The sequence below is a fragment of the Durio zibethinus genome, chromosome 16 (assembly GCF_047325235.1).
Source record: "Durio zibethinus cultivar Kanyao isolate XHJ-2024 chromosome 16, ASM4732523v1, whole genome shotgun sequence".
Taxonomy (NCBI): Eukaryota; Viridiplantae; Streptophyta; class Magnoliopsida; order Malvales; family Malvaceae; genus Durio; species Durio zibethinus.
In genome coordinates, this window is record NC_143177.1 from 9,600,857 (window position 1) to 9,619,580 (window position 18,724).

Sequence of the window (18,724 nt, forward strand, 5' to 3'; positions counted from 1 at the left end):
TTATGTGTCATTTTGTTCACTCACTCATCGAGTTATCGATTGGGTGGGTTGTTGATTGGTGTAAGTGGATGTTGTCACTTGTATGCAATAGGGATATGAGTGCTATTGTGGTTCTGCATGTTGGAAGGCTCCATGCTCAATGCATCGAACTATCAACTTGTCATCCTTTTCAATCTCCCCTCATATGGTCATCGTTCCTTAGTGGTGCGATCAAGATCCTATGCTACATACCTAAATCAATGGAAATTGGATATATTACCATCCTTCATTCACTTTGCATCCTTAAGGCTATGGGTCAGATATTAATCATGCTCTGTGTCCCAAGTGTGCCAACCAAAACCCTGTGGCCACATCAATACACCAATGTTTGGTCATGCTCTTGAATGCGAAATGTTTTGTGGGTGCAAGCCCTTGGCCCTTGTTTGTCCAATGCTATGCATTTTATGTGCTCGACACGTACGATGCTTGTGCTTCATGTTGGCTCTCTTAGTCCTTCAATCGGTGTGTTTGAGGCCTTTGTAGTGCCAACATCCCAAAGAAATGCTACCTAGTTGATCCTGCGAGTAGTTATATGCTTGTCTCAAAGATTAAGCTATGCATGTGTAAGTATCAACAAATTAAGATGGTGAAACTATGAATGGCTCATTAAATTAGTTATAGTTTGTTTGATGGTATCTATTACTTGGATAACCATAATAATTCTAAAGCTAATATGTGAAACAAACCCCAACTTTTGGAAGGGATACATTTATTAGATAAAAAGTCAATGTGGGCTTTACCCATTGCTCTAATTATTCATGATAACTCGATGGATCGCATGACCTTTGAACTGGTAATGCATCATTCAAATTTTTGCCCTATCAACTTTTGATGGGAGGATAGTGGCCTATTATAATGGTATGGATGATGGAGAATTAGGGTTTGATTATAAAAAAAGAGCCTAAGAAATGGCTATCACATCTAAGGAAGCCATTAGGAGCGTAAATTACCCAATCCTGACATGATAAGGTAGTGACAATAAATAAAATACCGGGCTCTATGAGTTTGGTAATTGGAATGAATACAATCTAAATCCCTTAGCAAGGATCCATTTAAGGGCAAGTCTGGCACTAGCAACCATGGTAATTCCAACTTTAATAGCATATATTTAAGTTGTTATAGTTAAAAACCTTGTAGTTGGAACTAGGGTTGGGTTATCCAATTTACCTAACGGTGAGCACTAGTCTACTCATCTCTACTATCAACAATGTGCTCTTTGCCTTAACTAGCCAGGTCGTTCCTCTGACACTATTATTTTGAAGAAATTAGAGTGCTCAAAGTAGGCCTACACTTGTATACATTATCATGGGATAACATCATACAATTTTGGTCTTATTGTATTGGCATTCGGGATAAGAGTAATGATTAATAGAGGCAGTTGGAGGCATTCATATTACATAGTCAAAGGTAAAATTCTTAGATTTATGAATGATGAACAATTGCGAAAGCATTTGCCAAGGATGTTTACATTAATCAAGAATAAAAGTTGGGGGCTCAAAGATGATCAAATACTATCCTAGTCTCAACCATAAATGATGCTGACCAAGGATTGACGGATGTTACTTTTAGGACTCCATTGGCTCTTTATTAGAATTCAAAGTCTTTGGGTTCCAAAGGGAGTAGGGTCGCAAGGTTGAAACTTAAAAGAATTGATGGAAGGGCACAACTAGGAGTGAAGCCTATGGCTTAAATTGACACAACATGAGAAAACTTACTAGGTCTAGACATAGTAAGGATTGGCAGACTGAGACCTTTTTCTTGATTCTATTGGTGGTGGTGCATGGCTATTCTTAGTTGGTGGAGCAATTTGTCTAGATAATTTTGTTAACTAATGAAACCTCAGCTTGCTAACTAGCTATGCGAAGGTGATACTTCATGGCTAGCTTTTTAGAGAGATTATGGCTACTTAAGCTAAGGAAGTTTGAGGCAATAATAGGTCTGTTATGACCTTAGATGTTCTGGGCTACATGTGCACTGCTCTAATGTATTCAAGGAGTCCATAGCCTTGGCCGACAGGCTTGGGTAATCTTTGAAATTTCATTATAATAGGGATCGATCATTGCAACTGTTAGTCTTCAACGAGGAATTCCTAGTATGCACAAGTCATCATCAGCTTGTACTGACTACATCCTTGCCCTTTGTACACACTGCTCATCACTCCAACCAATTGAATAGTCTGGTGAAGTGTTCGAATCATGGTAACATGGATAGTTCGCTGCCTGTGACATTGCAAGAAGTCCACTGAACCTTATATTTAGAGGAAAGAGAAGTTGTAATAAAGTTTCTATATATGAAAGGATCATTGTCGAAGCTAGCTCACCAAATGACCTACAAATGCATTAACAAAACACCAAGGGGGCGAGGGTACATCCATGCCTTGAGCCCCGAGCCCCTTCTAGCCTTGAGCATGTGTAATAGCTACTTCGTTCCACCTATCAGGTGGATGAAACAATCAGCATTGTTGCCTGTAGCCATATAATAAACCCCTGGCATGAATCACACTAAGAAACTAAAATGAAAAAGTGCATAACTGCCATTGCCATCATATTTATGATTAGTGTTCTGGTAGCACCGTGGCTCCTTTTGTCATGAAAAACCAAAATGTCTCTTGACATCGAATATCTCAGCTCTAGCATTAATGAAGAACATAGTAAAATGCAATACTTTATGTGAATTGCATAATCTCACAAACCATCGAGTCTTTAAAAACAAGTTACACCCTAAGTCATTAGGTCAAAGGCAGGTCAGCCTAGGTGTCATCCATTGTCACCCCCTAACCCCTTACTCATCAAACTTTAGGTGAGATGGTGGCAGATTACCTCCTATGATCTCATCAATCATGGTTGGCCTAAAAGTGAGCCCCCATCAATGATATCATTGTGATAGTCAGTGGTAAAGCTCACTGCATGCCTTATCTCTGGTGATGCATGCTTGTTTTCCATCCAAACCCCATTAGACCCCCCGTATGGCTTGATCATGTTTGCATCATGACCCTAAGTCAGGTGGGATTACCCACTGAGTTTAAGCATATCAATAAGTAGAGGAAAAATAACTTACTAAGATTCCCCTAGTAACGGTGAGCAAACCAAAAAAAGCCCAGCTTGAGAATCAAGCACCCTCAACATCGGAATTGTTGTATAGAGAATCATCTTTAGTGGCAGATTAGAACCAAGTCCCCTAGAAAGGGGTGCCAGAGAGGGTGAGAGCCTTGTTATGCCTAGCCCTATTACACTATGAGCCACCATCTGCAAGTTAGGTTATTAGGGAATGCAGCCCCAATCAGGTAGTAAATTTTGTCCAAGGTTAAATATGAGCAAGAGACTAATAGTGAACAAGTACCATAAAGGAAAGATGAAAAAGACTTTGAAAATAAAGTCAAATAGTGCTTGAAATTGTTAGGAGAAAAGCAAATAGGGGCTAGTGATATGGCTCGATCGAATGTGGAATGGTGAGAGCCGATCTATTGATTGGTTCGAGCTAAGGACCAATGCGAGTCACAGAGGTACCCCAAGCTCAAGCATTCAATATGCTAGGGGAGACATCATTGCCATGATCTTGAAATGTACCATTCACTATTTTAGCATGCCTCGACACCTTCTTGCTCTTTACATCAGCCTACGAGCTCCCTATCTTGAAACACGGACCAATGAGTTTGACATGTATGAAGTCAACGAGCTAAGAAACCTGTAAGGTGCAAGGAAGTTGATTAGCAGGATCCCTCACAAGTGCAATGCCAACCAACCTTGATCTTTTGAGAAAGGTTTGAGTGCAAGCATGCTTGTCGAGACCTAAATGATGTTGAACTATGATTGAGTAGGGTGAAGCTAGAGGAAACTTTGGTGGAGGCTTGTAGTGATACTAACATGCAAATTGTTTGTTTGACTTGGGCATAAGAGTGAAAGACTAATCAAAGCATTTAGTAGCTAGTTCCCTCCAAAGTTTCCCTTAGGATAGCTAAAGATCTTAAAGAGTTCTATCAGGTAAAGCCATTGATTAGAGGCATTAGGGGCACAATGCCCTTAACTTATTTACAAATTTTAAATAGGTAGGATGGCACGACTTCTTCATTGAGCTATGCCATAGAATCAAAAGCCCCAAGTAGGCCATTTTTGGTAAGCAAAATTGGTGATGCAAGATGAACCGAAAGCTAGGTTATGGTGCCCTACTACATGCTAAACTAAAACCTACAAAGGGTGTTGGTCGATTAAGATAGCATGATGATGGTCATGAAGTTGAAATCCACTAAGGGGTGTGTAATAACTCACCTGCCAAATCAATTAACCTTAAAAATGGATGGTGCTCAAGTGTGAGAACCATACCCAGTCGTCAGGGTAAGGGCCAAGCCTCGATGAGTAGGAGAGCACAATAATCGCCATAAAACCTCAGGTGCGAGCTTGGGCAAAGTAATCATTGGCAAATATTCAAATAAGAACTTTGAAGGCTAAAAAGGGGAAAGTTTCCATATGAATGGCACTTGCACATGTGTTAGTCAATCCTAAGATATAAAGGAAGCCCATCCCACAGTGCATCCAGCTTGAGCTTCAAAAAGGAATTGGTTTAAAATTCCTAAACCAAGATGTAATGGCTGACAATAACATTAAAGAGTCTAGAGACATTGGTGAGGGCCTCGAGAAGAGTTATATTTTCTGTTTAACAACCTACCTACTCTAGAAATTACTCAATTAGAGGTGGGGTCAAGCGGTCAGAAGAGCACCACATGTTGCATGATGTTAGGTACAGCCCTTATAGCCCTTGAAAATCCAAAAGACTGAGTGTCATTTACATTCGTTCATACTCATAACTACATTAGTTCTCCAAGGTGAATAGCCTATGGTTGATGGAATAATGTAGGCAAGAGAAGTTGGCAAAAAGGATCTGTAACCTCAAGAAAAGGATTGGCTTTGAGGGCTACACACGGGGGTCTTAGTCTTAAACCCATCAGCTATTGGTGCAGTGCTTGAGCTACTTTCACAGTAAGAGTGGGTCACCGTGTGTTGACTAGAGGGCAAACTAGGAATAGCTCCCATGGGGGCCTTTCCCAAGCAATGAACAGTCGAGTCAAAACTAGTACAGATAAGGGGAATCTAACTATTTAATTAAAACAAAGCATTGCAAAGGTCCTTATGGATACTCATGCAATGTGATTTCTATCCAGTGCCCTAAATGTTAAAGTGAAGAAATTCAACCAAGAGCAGGTAAATGGTGGGAGTAACTATGACTCTCTTAAGGTAGCCAAATGCCTTATCATCTAATTAGTGATGCGCATGAATGGATTAATAAGATTCCCATTATCCCTATCTACTTTTCAGTGAAACCATAGCCAAGGGAATGGGCTTGGCAGAATCAATGAGGAAAGAAGACCCTATTGAGCTTGACTTTAGTTTGACTTTGTGAAATAACTTGAGAGGCGTAGAATAAGTGGGAGCCCTCAAGCAAAATTGAAACATCACAACTTTTAACATTATTTTACTTATTCCATAAATCAGAGGCAGGGCACGACCCTTTTTTTTGGACCCAAACTCAACTTGGTCAATCAATCCGAGTGAAAGACATTGTTAGGTGGAGAGTTTGGCTAGGGTAGTACATCTATTAAAAGATAATATAGGTGTCCTAAAATGAGCTCAACAATAATAGAAATTTCATGTGAAACAAAAGGGTAAAAGATCATTTGATTTTGATTTCCAGTATGAATACGAACCATAAAGACATGGCGTATTAATCTTTAAACCTTTAAAAATTGAAGCTAAAGGTGTTAGAAAAGCTACCACAAGGATAACTAGCTAGTGGTAGCCAAGTGCTCATACCGACATTGCTTTTTGATCATTCGATGTCGACTCTTTCGATCATTGTGAAATAAAATTCATCAAGTGTTGGATTGTTCACCCACCAATAAGGGCATGTGTCGTAGGTGCAGCCCCCATAGTGGACAAGCTGCTTAGGCCTCTTTGAGCTCAATTGCCACTGAACGGCTGGTAGAATCCTTTGTAGATGACTTAAATATGTGATAGAGTATTGTAAGTGGTAGAGTGGCATTGCTACCATGATCCATTGAGATTTAGCCCTTTGTCGCTTTGATTTCTTACTCTCCCCCACACCTACTAAAGCCTTTCCAAATTTTTATACACCGCACCTTTTAGGCATCCAAGTAAACGGCAACCAAATGCCCTCAATATTTGTTATAGGATGAGCTCACCCTTAGTGTGGGCACTTGCCTCAATCTCTATCAACACACATTAGCACCTGGTGTGAGTTGCTACCTCGAATGCCATAGATCGCATTTGGCCCTTAGTTGCTTCATGGGTAATTGCAACCAACACTATGGGAAAGTGTTGGCCCATTCTTGCCTTAGACACCATCAGTAAATGCTAACCCCTTTTTGCGAGATGTTGCCTTGGACACTATCTCCAAATACTAGTAATGTTTGAATGGGCAATTACCTCAACCACTAGCACAAGGATTCTACTATGACCTGAGCCTGTAGTAGGCCTCAAGGCCTAGTCTTTCTAGCTATCGAACCCTATCTTACAAGAATTGGAACTACTTCTCAACTCTAATAGAACCCTTAAGCTCGGACCATCTTGCAAAATGTGATACATGTGCATGCCTTGACCATTATTAGGACATGTTGTCCCTTGGTCTTAGCACATGCTTCAACCACCATCGGTACATGTTAGCCCATTATACGGGCAATTCCCTTGAATGACATCAGCGTATGTTGGGCCGTGCACAACACGAGGATATCCTAGGCTCAAGCCATGCACCATGCACCATGCACACCATGATCGGATAGCAGGTGGGTTTAGCACATGTTCATATTTCTACCATGTAAGTGGTATTTTTATGGCTTGTAAATTCATATAAGTGCTCATCAGCAGCCACACCTAAGCCTGGTTCAATTATATCAAATCTGAACACCATGCTTGAACCTCTAGAGACTTGATCATTACCCATACCTCTATTTTGGGCTAGTTCCCTATTACCTAAGCCTCTAGTAGGCCTCAAGTCCTGGTCTCCATGGCTGTCGAATCCTATCCCCCTAAAACTAGAATTGCTCCTTAACTCGGAGAGAACCGCTAGGCCTAGACTAGCATGTAGATCGTGACACATGCACATGCCTTAACCACCGTCAAGACATGTTAGCCTTTAGTCTTGGCACATGCTTTGACCACCATCAGCACATGCTAGCACTTTGTGCGGGTAGTTCCCTCGAACACCATCAACACATGTTAGGCCATGCACCATGCTAGGGTATCCTAGGCCCAGGCCATGCATCATGTGTACCACGACTAGGTAGTAGGTAGGTTCAGGCACATCTTCATATTTTTGCCATGCTAATGCCATTTTTATGGCTTGTGAATTCATATAATGCTCACCAACATCGGCACCTAGTGCTAGCTCAATTCTACCAATTAGTAACAAAAGATGTTTTTGATACAACATCTTGATTAGATGAAGTATTTATCATAAAAATATATTCTTTTTCTCTATCAGAACTATCCAACTCTGATTTAGAAATTAGTTCATAAAAAGATTTCTTCATCAGATAAATCTTTTTCAAAACAAATTTCTAAATCTCATTGTTCAAGAGTTTTGATAACCTTTTTTGCACTCTTGCTTTTTTTTGGACAGTTTGGTGCAATATAACCTAGTTCATCACAAATAAATCATTTGCATTTTTGTTTATTAGAAGGTTTTCTTCTAAAAACAATTTTATTTCCTTTGGTAACCTTGTTTTTAGGTTTCCATTTTCTCATAATATATCAATGATTTTTGTTTTTTTGAAAATAATTTTTGGTCTGTGGTTATAGCCAAATTTGAATTCATTTTCCAAAATCTTAGTGCATTGTTTCTCACTAAGGTTGCTTTTGACTTATTTTGCTGCCTTTTGTTTAAGACAGTTTTTTATAACTTGTTTTTGAATATAATTAACTCTATTGCCAAGAGTGTTGTATAAAGCAATATTATTAGAAGTACTACTTGAATTACTAGACTTTTTTATCCATAATTCTAAGTAAAATAATTCATCCCATGGTGAGGGAAGTTTATGGAAATATTGTTCTTTCCAAAATGCTAAACATTCTTCATCCAATTTTTGATATTCACTCATATATTTTTTTGAGTAATCATCAAGGTTTCTGATGTTACAAAGTTTTAATTTAGAGAGAATGTATTAAGCTTCACTATTTAGATTAGCTTCATCCATTCTTCCACTAAATTCATTTTTCAAGATCTAGGTTAGACCTTTAAGTAAATCAAGAATAGTTGCAATCTAATTAAGGAAATTCCCTTTTTAGGATTTTCCTAACTTAGTATTTTCTCCAAAACACTGTGCTTGAGCCTTTGGAGTCTTCATCACTACCAATATCATTGTTTTGGGCTAGTTCCCCATGATTTAAGCCTCTACTAGGCCTTAAGGCCTGGTCCCCTTGGCTATTTGACCCCTAGAATCGGAGCTACTCCTTAACTTGGCGAGAACCTCTAAGCTTGAACCAACTTGCAGATCGTGACACATGCATATGCCTCAACCTCCTTCGAGACAAGTTGGCCCTCAGTCTTGGTATATGCTTCGACCATCATTGACACATGCTAACCTTTTATGTGGTTAGTTCCCTTAAACACTATTGGCACATGCTAGGCTGTGCACCATACGAGGGTATCCTAAGCTTAGGCTATGCACCACGCATACGATGCCCAGGCAATGGGTGGGTTTAAGCATATTTTCATATTTCTTCCATGCCAATGCCATTTTTGTGGCTTGTAAGTTCATATAAGTGCTCACCAGTGCTCGCACCTGGGGCTGGCACAATTCTGTCAAACCTAAACACCATGCCTGAGCCTTTCAAGTCTTCACTATTGCTAATACCACTATTTTAGGCTAGTTTCTGATGATCTGGGCCTCCAATAGCCCTCAAAGGCTAGTTCCCCTAGCTATCAGACCTTGTCCCCCTAGAATCAAAACTACTCCTCGACTTGAAAAGAATGTCTAGGCCTACACCAGCATGTGAGCCATGACACATACAAATGCTTATACCATCATCAAGACATGTTGGTGTTTGGTCTTGGTACATGCTGGCCCTTTATGTGGGTAGTTCCCTCGAACATCATTGGCACATGCTGGGTCGTGTACCACGTGAGGGTATCCTGGGCCTAAGCCATGTACCATGCGTACCATGACTAGGCAATAGGTGGGTTCAGGCACATTTTCATATTTCTACCCTACTAATGCCATTGTTATGGCTTGTAAATTCATATAACAGTCCTCTAAGCCTTCATGTAAACTTTCATGGCAAAATGACTCATTTTCTACTTTTCATAATTTTCAAAATTTTTTGTAGTTAGGGATTTTTTTGAAATTTTTTTAGAATGAGTTTTGGCCCCAAATTTGGTATATGTGATTCTTGAATTTTTTTTTGTGTCCATGAAAAAATTCAGCTAAAAAGTCAAGGTGTAGAAGATTTTGTGGCCATTTGAAAAAAAAAGAGTCCTTATTTCAAACACTTGAATGGCTTTGGCTATAAACTTGTAAAAGCTCTTATGCTCTTTAAGGAGGTGTGAGTAGTTAAGGTTGTTTAGGGGATAGAGAGCCAATATAAAGGCCAAGGACCAATACCTATCACATATTATGCATGCACACCCCTAGCCCCCTTGCCAAATCGTCAAAACCCCTAATGCTACCAATCATGTTCTCTAGTGATGGTGCCCTAGGCAAAAAAATGTGGCATCAACACATGTCCAAGCCTAATGTATGCAACATCTAGAATCAAACTTTGGCTAAAGCCTCGACCATCATCAACACATGCTGGCACATGGTGCGAGCACATGCCTCGACCATCATTGACACAAGTTGGCCTTTAGTATGGGCATTTACCTCAACCACCATTGATAAAAATTGGCTTTTAGTATGGCACTTACCTCAATCACCATCGACATATGCTGGCCTTTGTTGTGGGCACATGCCTCAATTTGTAATAGAAGAAAATGGCCCTTCATACGAGCAGTTACCTTAAACAGTATCAGCACATGCTAGCCCTTATTACAGGCACACCATTGACATATACTAGGCCTTGGTGTAGGTACATGCCTTGACCACCACTGGCACCTGTAGACCTTTGGTGTGAGATATGCCCATTTGAAAAAAGCATCCCCATTTCAAACACTTTAATGTCTACTACTAGCATATCTATAAAATCTCATATGCTCTTTAAGCGTTGGTTGTCCAGGTGCCCCCTCTCCCCCCCACGAAGGTAATAGGTGTGTGTGATTAGCCTCTCATTGTGTACATTGTTAGCAATGTCTTTGGAGCAAAATCTAAGTCGTGCATGCCTTTTGGCCATGTTGTCTAGATATTGGTTGCTCCAATGACCCGTAAAAGCCCATAGCCTTAACCGATTGGTGTGCACTATGAAAAAGTCAAGCTCAAGCCCATGTCTACAACTGATGCTGCCTCATACCCTAAGACCAAGTTTTTAAATCAGGCAATGGCTCCCGAGGGTGGTGCAAGTAAAAGCTGAAGGCATAGGCTTGGTCTGGCCAAGTCTCTTGGGTATTTGGCAATCTCATGGTCCCTTCTCATTGACCCTAAAAATGCCTTGGCATGACTAAGTTTGTGCATGAAGTCAATGCTACCCAAGACCCTAGGAATAAGTCTTTGAATCGAGTAATGTCTCCTTGAAGTGGTAATAGCAAAGTTTGCTTGTACAGGCCAGGCCAAACCAAGTATTGGTGGTGTTGTACCATTATTGCCTGTTGGATAGCAAAAGCAGTCTCATGGCCCTTGCTTGCATTTTTCCCTTACCAAGTGGTTATGGCATGGCCTCGTGCATCATTTTTTTCACTTGCTCGTTGAGTAATCAATTGAGTGGGTTATGGATCGATGTGCATGGATGTTGCCACTTGTACACAATAAGCATGAGTAGTGCTATAATTGTGGTATTGGTAGTCTCCATGGATTGAACTGTCCACCCATCATCCTCTTCAATCTTCCCCTATATGGTTATTGTAGCTTAAAGGTATGATTAGGATCTTGTGCTACATACCGAAATTGCTATCTTACCATCTTTCATTCGCCTTATGTCTTTAAAGGCTAAGGTTGGACCTCAATTATGCCCCGTGTTATAAGTGTGCTACCCAAATCCTTGTGTACACAGTGGTGCATTATTGTTTTATCATGCTTTTAGATGTAGAACATTTTATGGGTGTAGGCCCTTGACCCTTGTTCATTCGATGCTATGCATTTTATGTGCTCGACACGCATAATGCTCATGCTTCATGTTGGCTTTCTCCATCACTTAGTCAATGTGTTGGGCCCATGTGGTGCCAACATCCTAAAGGAATCCTACCTGGTTGATCCTGCCAATAGTCATTGCTTGCCTTAAAGATTAAGCTATGCTTGTGTAAGTTTAAACTAATTTAGATGGCAAAATTACAAATGGCTCATTAAATCAGGTACAATTTGTTTGATGGTATCTACTACTCAAATAGCCATAGTAATTCTAGAACTAATACATGCAACAAACCCAAACTTCTAGATGGGATGCATTTATTAGATAAAAGGTCAACATGGGCTTTGCCCATTACTCTAATGATTCATGATAACTCGATAGACGCATAGCTTTTAATTTGGTGATGCATCATTTAAATTTTTGCCCTATTAACTTTCGATGGTAGGGTAATAGCCTACTATAGTGGTGATGGGTGATGGAGAATTAGGGTTTTATTGCAAATAGGGAGCCTGAGAGATAGCTACCACATCCATGGAGGGCAACAGGCATGCAAATTACCCAATCTTGGCATGGAGAAGTAGTCAAAATAAATAATAATATCGAGCTCTATGAGTCTGGTAAATAGAATGAGTATAATCTAAACCCCTTAATAAGAATCCATTAGAGGGCAAGTTTGGTGCTAGCAGCTACAATAATTCCAGCTCTAATAGCATATATTTAAGTTGTTATAGTTAAAAAGCTCATGGATGGAACAGGGGTTGGGTTGTCCAGTACATCTTACAATGAGCATCGGTCTACTCATTCCTACTATCAATAATGTGCTCATGGCCTTAACTAGCCAAGTCATTCCTCAAGCACTGTTACTTTGAAGAAATTAGAGTGCTTAAAGCAGGCCTATGCTTGTATACATTAGCATAGGATAAAATCACAGGATTTTGGTCCTATTATGTTAGCCCTCAGGATTGTAATAATGATTAACAAAGACAATAAAGGGCATTCATATTTCATAGTCAGAGGTGAAATTCTTGGATTTATGAAAGATGAACAATTGTGAAAGCATTTACCAAGGATGTTTTCATTAATCAAGAATAAAAGTTGGGGGCTTGAAGATGATCGGATATCATCCTAGTCTCAACCATAGATGCTATTGACCAGGATTGGCGGATGTTACTTTTACGACTCCATTGCATCCTATGAGAAATCAAAGTTTTTGGGTTCTTGAAGGAGTATGGTCACAAGGCTAAAACTTAAATGAATTGATGGAAGCACACCACCAAAAGTGGAGCCTATGGCTTAATTTGACACAATACAAGGAAACTTCCCATATCTAGACATAGTAGGCATTGACATACTGAGAGCTCTTTCCTGATTCTATGGGTGGTGGTGTATGGTCGTTTTTAGTTGGTGGAGTAATTTTTCTAGTTAATTCCATTAATTAACAAGACTTTAGCTTGCTAACTAGCTACGCGGAGGTGATCCTTCATGGTTAGCTTTTTAAAGGGACTGTGGCTACTTAGACCAAGAAAGTTTGAGGCAATAATAGGTCTATGATTCCCTTAGATGTTTTGGCCCACACATGCGCTACACTGATGTATTTAATGAGTCTATAGCCTTGGCCAATTAGCCTAAGTAATCTTTGAAATTTCATTACGATGGGGATAGATCATTGCAATTGTTGGTTTTCAATGAGGAATTCCTAGTAAGTACGAGTTATTAGCTCATGTTGACTATGTTCCTGCCCTCTGTATACACCTCTCACTACTCTTACTGATTGAATGATTTGGTGAAATGTTCAAATTGTAGTGACAAGGATAGTTCACTACCTTTGACATCATGAGAAGTCCACTGAAGGTTATTATTTAGAAGAAGTAGAAGTCATAACAAGGTTTTTATAGGTGAACTTGCGAAAGGATCATTGTTGAAACCAGCTTAATGAATGACCCATCAATATGCTAATAAAATAATGAGGAGGCAAGGATGCCTCCGTGCCCTGAGCCCTTTTTGACCCCGAGTGTGTATGACTTTCACTTTGTTATTCCTCCTAGGCAGATGAAATGATCGGTATCATCATGCATGGCCAAATAACAAACCTTCGAAGTAAATCATGCCATGGAACTTAAATGAAAAATAGCATGTGTGCCATCACCATCCCATTCACAGTGCATGCGCAAGTAGTACCGTGGCTCCTTTAGTCATAAAAAAACAAAATGACTCTCAATAATGAATATCCTGGCTCTCACACCAATGAAGAACATAGTAAAATGCAATACTTGGTGTGAATTGTAAAATCCTATGAACCATCGAGTCTTTGAATGCAAGTTGCACTTCAGGCCATTAAGCTGATGGCACATCTGACTAAATGTCTTGCATCATCACCCCATAACCCCCTGCCCATTAGGCTTCAAGTGAAGGGGCAAAACATGGCCTTGTGTAATCTTATCGGTCATGGTTAGACCAAAAGTGAGTACCTGGCAATGATAACACCATGACCATCAGTGGTAAAGCTCATTGCATGCCTTGTCTCTGGTGATGTGCACTCATTGTCCATCTGAACCCTATAGACCCCTTACATATTTCAATCGATGCTTGCATCATAACCTCAGGTCAGGCGAGATTACCCATTGAATTTAAGCATATTAATAAGCAAAGGAAAATAAACTTGCTAAGATTCCCTTAGTAATAGTGAGCAAATTGGAAAGAGCCCATCTTGAGAATCGAGCTCCCCTGGTATTTGAATTATAGTATGGAGAAGTGTCCTCAATGATGGAATGGGACAAAGTCCCCTGGAAAAGGGTACTAGAAAAGGTGAGAGCCCCATTATGCTTGGACCCTGTCATACCATAAGGCATGGTCTATAAGTCAAGTTGTTTGGGAGTAAAGCCCTAATCAAGTAATAAATTCTATCCAAGGCTAAATATGAGTGAGAAACTGATAGTGAAAAAGTACCATGAGGGAAAGATGAAAAGGACTTTGAAAAGAGAGTCAAAGAGTGCTTGAAATTGTTAAAAAGTAAGCAGATCGGGGCCGATGATGCATCCTGATTAGATGTTAAATGGTGAAAGCTGGTCCACCAGTTGGCTTTGGTCGTGGATAGATATAGGTTGTAGTGGAGTCCCAAGCTTAGGCTTTTGATATGCCCATAAAGGCATCATTGCCATGATCATAGAATGTAGCATGTACAGTCTAGGCATGCCTTAGCACCTGTGTAATCTTGGTGCCAGCCTATGGGCTTTCCATCCGACCCATCTTAAAACATGGGCCAAGGAGTCTGACATGTGTTTTAGTCAATGGGCTAGGAAACCCATTAGGCATAAAGAAGTTGATTGGCAAGATCTTTCATGGGTGCATCACTGACCTACCTTGATTTTCTAAGAAGAAGGGTTTGAATGCAAGCATGATTGTTAGGACCTAAAAGATGGTGAACTATGCCTGAGAAGGGTAAAACCAGAGGAAACTTTGGTGGAGGCTCGCAGCGATACTGACATGTAAATCATTCATCTGACTTGGGTATTAGGGTGAAAGACTAATCAAACCATCTAGTAATTGGTTCCTTCTAAAGTTTCCTTCAAGATAGCTAGAGCCCTTAGCAAGTTCTATTAGGTAAAGCCAATCATTAAAGGCATCAAAGGTGCAACACTCTCAAACTATTTTCAAACTTTAAATAAGTAGGATGACACAGCTACTTTATTAAGTCGTGCCACTTAATCGAGAGCTCCAAGTGGGCCATTTTTGGTAAGTAAAACTAGTGATGCAGGATGAATCGAAAGCCAAGTTATGGTGCCCAACTACGCGCTAACCTAAAACCCACAAAGGGTGTTGGTCGATTAAGACAGTAAGATGGTGGTCATGAAAGTTGAAATCTGCTAAGAAATGTATAACAATTAATGTGTCAAATCAACTGGCCTTGAAAATGGATGGCACTTAAGTGGTGACCCATACTGGAGAGTCAAGGCAAGGGCCAAGCCCTGATGAGTAAGAGGGCATAACGATCATCGTAAAATCCAAGACATGAGCCTAAGCAAAGCAGCTATTAATGTAGATTTTGATGGTAGTAGTAAATATTCAAATAAGAACTTTGAAGGTCGAAAAGGGGAAAAGGTTCCATGTGAATGGCACTTGCACATGGGCTAGTCAATCCTAAGAGATAGGGGAAGACTATCTGACAGTACGTCTAGCATGAGCTTTTAGATGGAATCAGGTTAAAATTTTTAAACCGAGATGCAACAGCTTACGACAATATTAAAGAGTTCAAAGATGTTGGTGGGGGCCTTGGAAAAAGTTATCTTGTCTATTTAATGACCTACCCATCTAAGAAATGACTTAGCCGAAGGTAGGGTCCAGTGGCTAGAAGAGTATCGGGTGTCACTTGATGTTCGGTACACCCTCATTGGCCTTTGAAAATTTAGAGGATCAAGGGCCATTCACACCCAGTTATATTTAGAGCCACATCAAGTCTCCAAGGTGAGCAGCCTCTAGTTGATGGAACAATGTAGGCAAAAGTAGTTAGCAAAATGGATTTCTAACCTCGATAAAAGGATTGGCTTTAAAGGCTAGGCACATGGGTCCCAGTCTTGAACCCATTGGTTACTGGTGAACTATTCGAGCTTCTTCTACAATAAGAATGGGTCATTGTATGCTGATTGAGGGATGGATTGGGAATAGCTCCCTCGGGAGCTTTCCTCGAGTGACAAACAGTTAACTCAAAACTATTATGAATAAGAGGAATCCAACTATTTAATTAAAACAAAGCATTGTGATGATCCCTATGGATGCTCATGCAATGTGATTTCTACCCAGTGCTGTAAATGTCAAATTGAATAAATTCAACCAAGCATGAGTAAATGGCAAGAGTAACTATGACTCTCTGAACCTAGCCAAATGCCTTATCATCTTAATAGTGACACGCATGAATGGATTAATGAGATTCCTATTGTCCTTGTCTACTATCCAGTGAAACCACTCCAAGGCAATAGGCTTAGTAAAATTAGTGATGAAAGAAGACCTTGTTGAGCTTAACTTTAGTCTAACTTTGTGAAATGACTTGAGAGGTGTAGGATAAGTGGGAGCCCTTAGGTGAAAATGAAATATCACTACTTTTAATGTTATTTTACTTATTCCATGAATTAGAGGCAGTTCACGACCCTTTCTTTTGGACTCAAGGCTAGCTACAATCTATCAATTTAGGTGGAAGACATTGTCAGGTGGGGAGTTTGGCTAAGGTAACACATCTATTAAAAGATAACACAAGTGTCCTAAGATGAGCTCAATAAGAGCAGAAATCTCATGTGCAATAAAGGGTAAAAGCTCATTTGATTCTAATTTCCAGTATGAATACAAATAGTAAAATCATGGCCTATTGATCTTGTAGACCTTTAGAATTTAAAGCTAAAGAGTCAAAAAAGTTACCACAAGGATAATTGGCTTGTGGCAGACAGGCATTCATAACAATGTTGCTTTTTTATCCTTCGATATTGGCTCTTCCTATCATTGTTAAGCAGAATTCACCAAGTTTGGATTGTTCACCTACCAATAGGGAATGTGAGTTGGGTCTAGACCATCGTGAGACAGGTCAGTTTACCTTACTGATGGTAGCATCGTAAGAATAATTCAACCTAGTATGAGAGGAATAATTAATTCAGCCAATTGGTCATCACACATGGTTGAAAAACCAGTGGCATGAAGCTACCATGTGTTAGATTGTGATTAAATACCTTTAAGTTAGAATTTGGGCTAGAAGTGACACACATGTCTTCTGCTCGATTGCTAACCCATAGTAGGGCTTATGGCCCCCAAGGGCATGCGTCATAGGTGCAAACCCTATGGTGGACAATCTTTGTGGGCCTCTTTGGATCTCAATTCCCATCAAGCGATGGGTAGAATCCTTTGTAAAAAACTTAAATACGTGAAAGGGTATTGTAAGTGGCAAAGTGGCCTTGGTGCCATGATCCACTAAGAGTCAAACGTTTGTCACTTTGATTCATCCCCCCTACACCCACCAAAGCCCTCTCACTTCATTTTTTTTGCATCGCACCCCTTTAGGGTTAGGGATGAATGGTGTTTCCCATTACAATAGATTTAGTTTGGCAATAACATCCATCCATTAGGCATCTAAGTAAATGGCAACCAAATGCCCTCAATATTTGTTATAAGGATGGGCTCACCCTTAGTACAGGTACTTACCTTAATCTCCATTGCCACAATCTAGACCCTAGTGCAAGTTGTTGCCTTCAATGCCATCGATCACATCTGGCCCTTGGTTACTATGTGGACAATCACATCCAACAATGTCAGCAGATGCTAGCCTATTCTTTCTTCAAACACTCATAGCAAGTATTGACCCTTTCGTGTAAGATGTTGCCTCAAACACCATCATCAGATGCTAGCAATGTTTGAGCAGGCACTTGCCTCGACCACCATCAGCATAAATGGGTTATTGGTATAGGTTGTTACCTCAAACACCTCTTTGGCAGATGCTGACACTTAGTACCGCATGTGTACTATGACCCTCTAACCTATGGCACTTGTCTACCGCTCGATCGCCATTGGCATGAAATGAAGCTCAATGCATGTGTCACTAGCTCTAGTCTTAAGTTGAACTTCATATGGACTTGGATAAGGAATTGGCTCTGTGTGCTTAAGTCACCCTACAAAACTCAAGTGCTCATCATTATCCTAGCTTGTCAAATATTATGTTGCAGTGCTGGGCCTTCTAAAAACTCACAAATTTGATCCTCCTAGAATTGTGTTCAGACGTGCTCACACCTGGGTCTAATCATGCACCTGCACCTTAGTTGTCAGTGCCCAAACCTTGGTTTGACCGTGTGCCTATACATTACTTACTAGCACTTATACCAAGGTTGGGTTTAATTTTGCCAAACCTAAACACCATGCCTAAGCCTTTGGAGTCTTGATCACTGCCTATGCCACTATTTTGGCCTAGTTCCCCATGACCTAGGCCTACAATACGCCGTAAGACTTGGTCTTTCTGGCTGTCAAACTCTGTCTTGCTAGAATCAAAACTACGACTCAAAGAGAACCCATCGGCCTAAACCAGCTTACAAAACTTGATACATCTACATGCCTCCACCACCATCGAGGCATGTTGAGCCTTAGTCTCGAGATATACTTTAACCACCATCGGCACATGTTGGCCCTTTGTGTAGGTAGTTCCTTTGAATACTATCAGCACATGCTAGGCCATACACTGTGTTGGGCTTGGGCCATGCACCATGTGCACCATGACCAATCTATAGGTAGGTTCAAGCACATCTTCATATTTCTACTATGCCAATACCATTTTTATGGTTTGTAAATTCATATAATAGTCCCCTGAGCTTTCATGTGAAGTTTTATGACAAGATGACACACTTTTTTTTTCATGATTTTAAAAATTTTTAATGGTTCAATATTTTTTTAAAATTTTTTTAGAGTTTTAGCCCCAAAATTGTTATATGTGATCCTTG

General features: G+C 40.1%; 1 non-coding gene and 5 pseudogenes across 1 annotated transcript; all 6 read left to right on the top strand.

Moving 5' to 3' along the window:
• Positions 1-544: 544 nt before the first annotated feature.
• On the top strand, positions 545-2,344 carry LOC149514304 (18S ribosomal RNA; annotated as a pseudogene).
• A 298-nt stretch (positions 2,345-2,642) lies between these two features.
• LOC149514305 (5.8S ribosomal RNA) lies at positions 2,643-2,798 on the top strand (annotated as a pseudogene).
• Positions 2,799-3,027: 229 nt separating this feature from the next.
• On the top strand, positions 3,028-6,119 carry LOC149514306 (25S ribosomal RNA; annotated as a pseudogene).
• A 5,256-nt stretch (positions 6,120-11,375) lies between these two features.
• Positions 11,376-13,179, top strand: LOC149514307 (18S ribosomal RNA; annotated as a pseudogene).
• A 291-nt stretch (positions 13,180-13,470) lies between these two features.
• Positions 13,471-13,626, top strand: LOC149514308 (5.8S ribosomal RNA; annotated as a pseudogene).
• A 229-nt stretch (positions 13,627-13,855) lies between these two features.
• On the top strand, positions 13,856-17,242 carry LOC149514309 (25S ribosomal RNA). Its single transcript, XR_016328881.1, has one exon. It is a non-coding gene; the product is annotated as a 25S ribosomal RNA (ribosomal RNA).
• Positions 17,243-18,724: the final 1,482 nt, after the last annotated feature.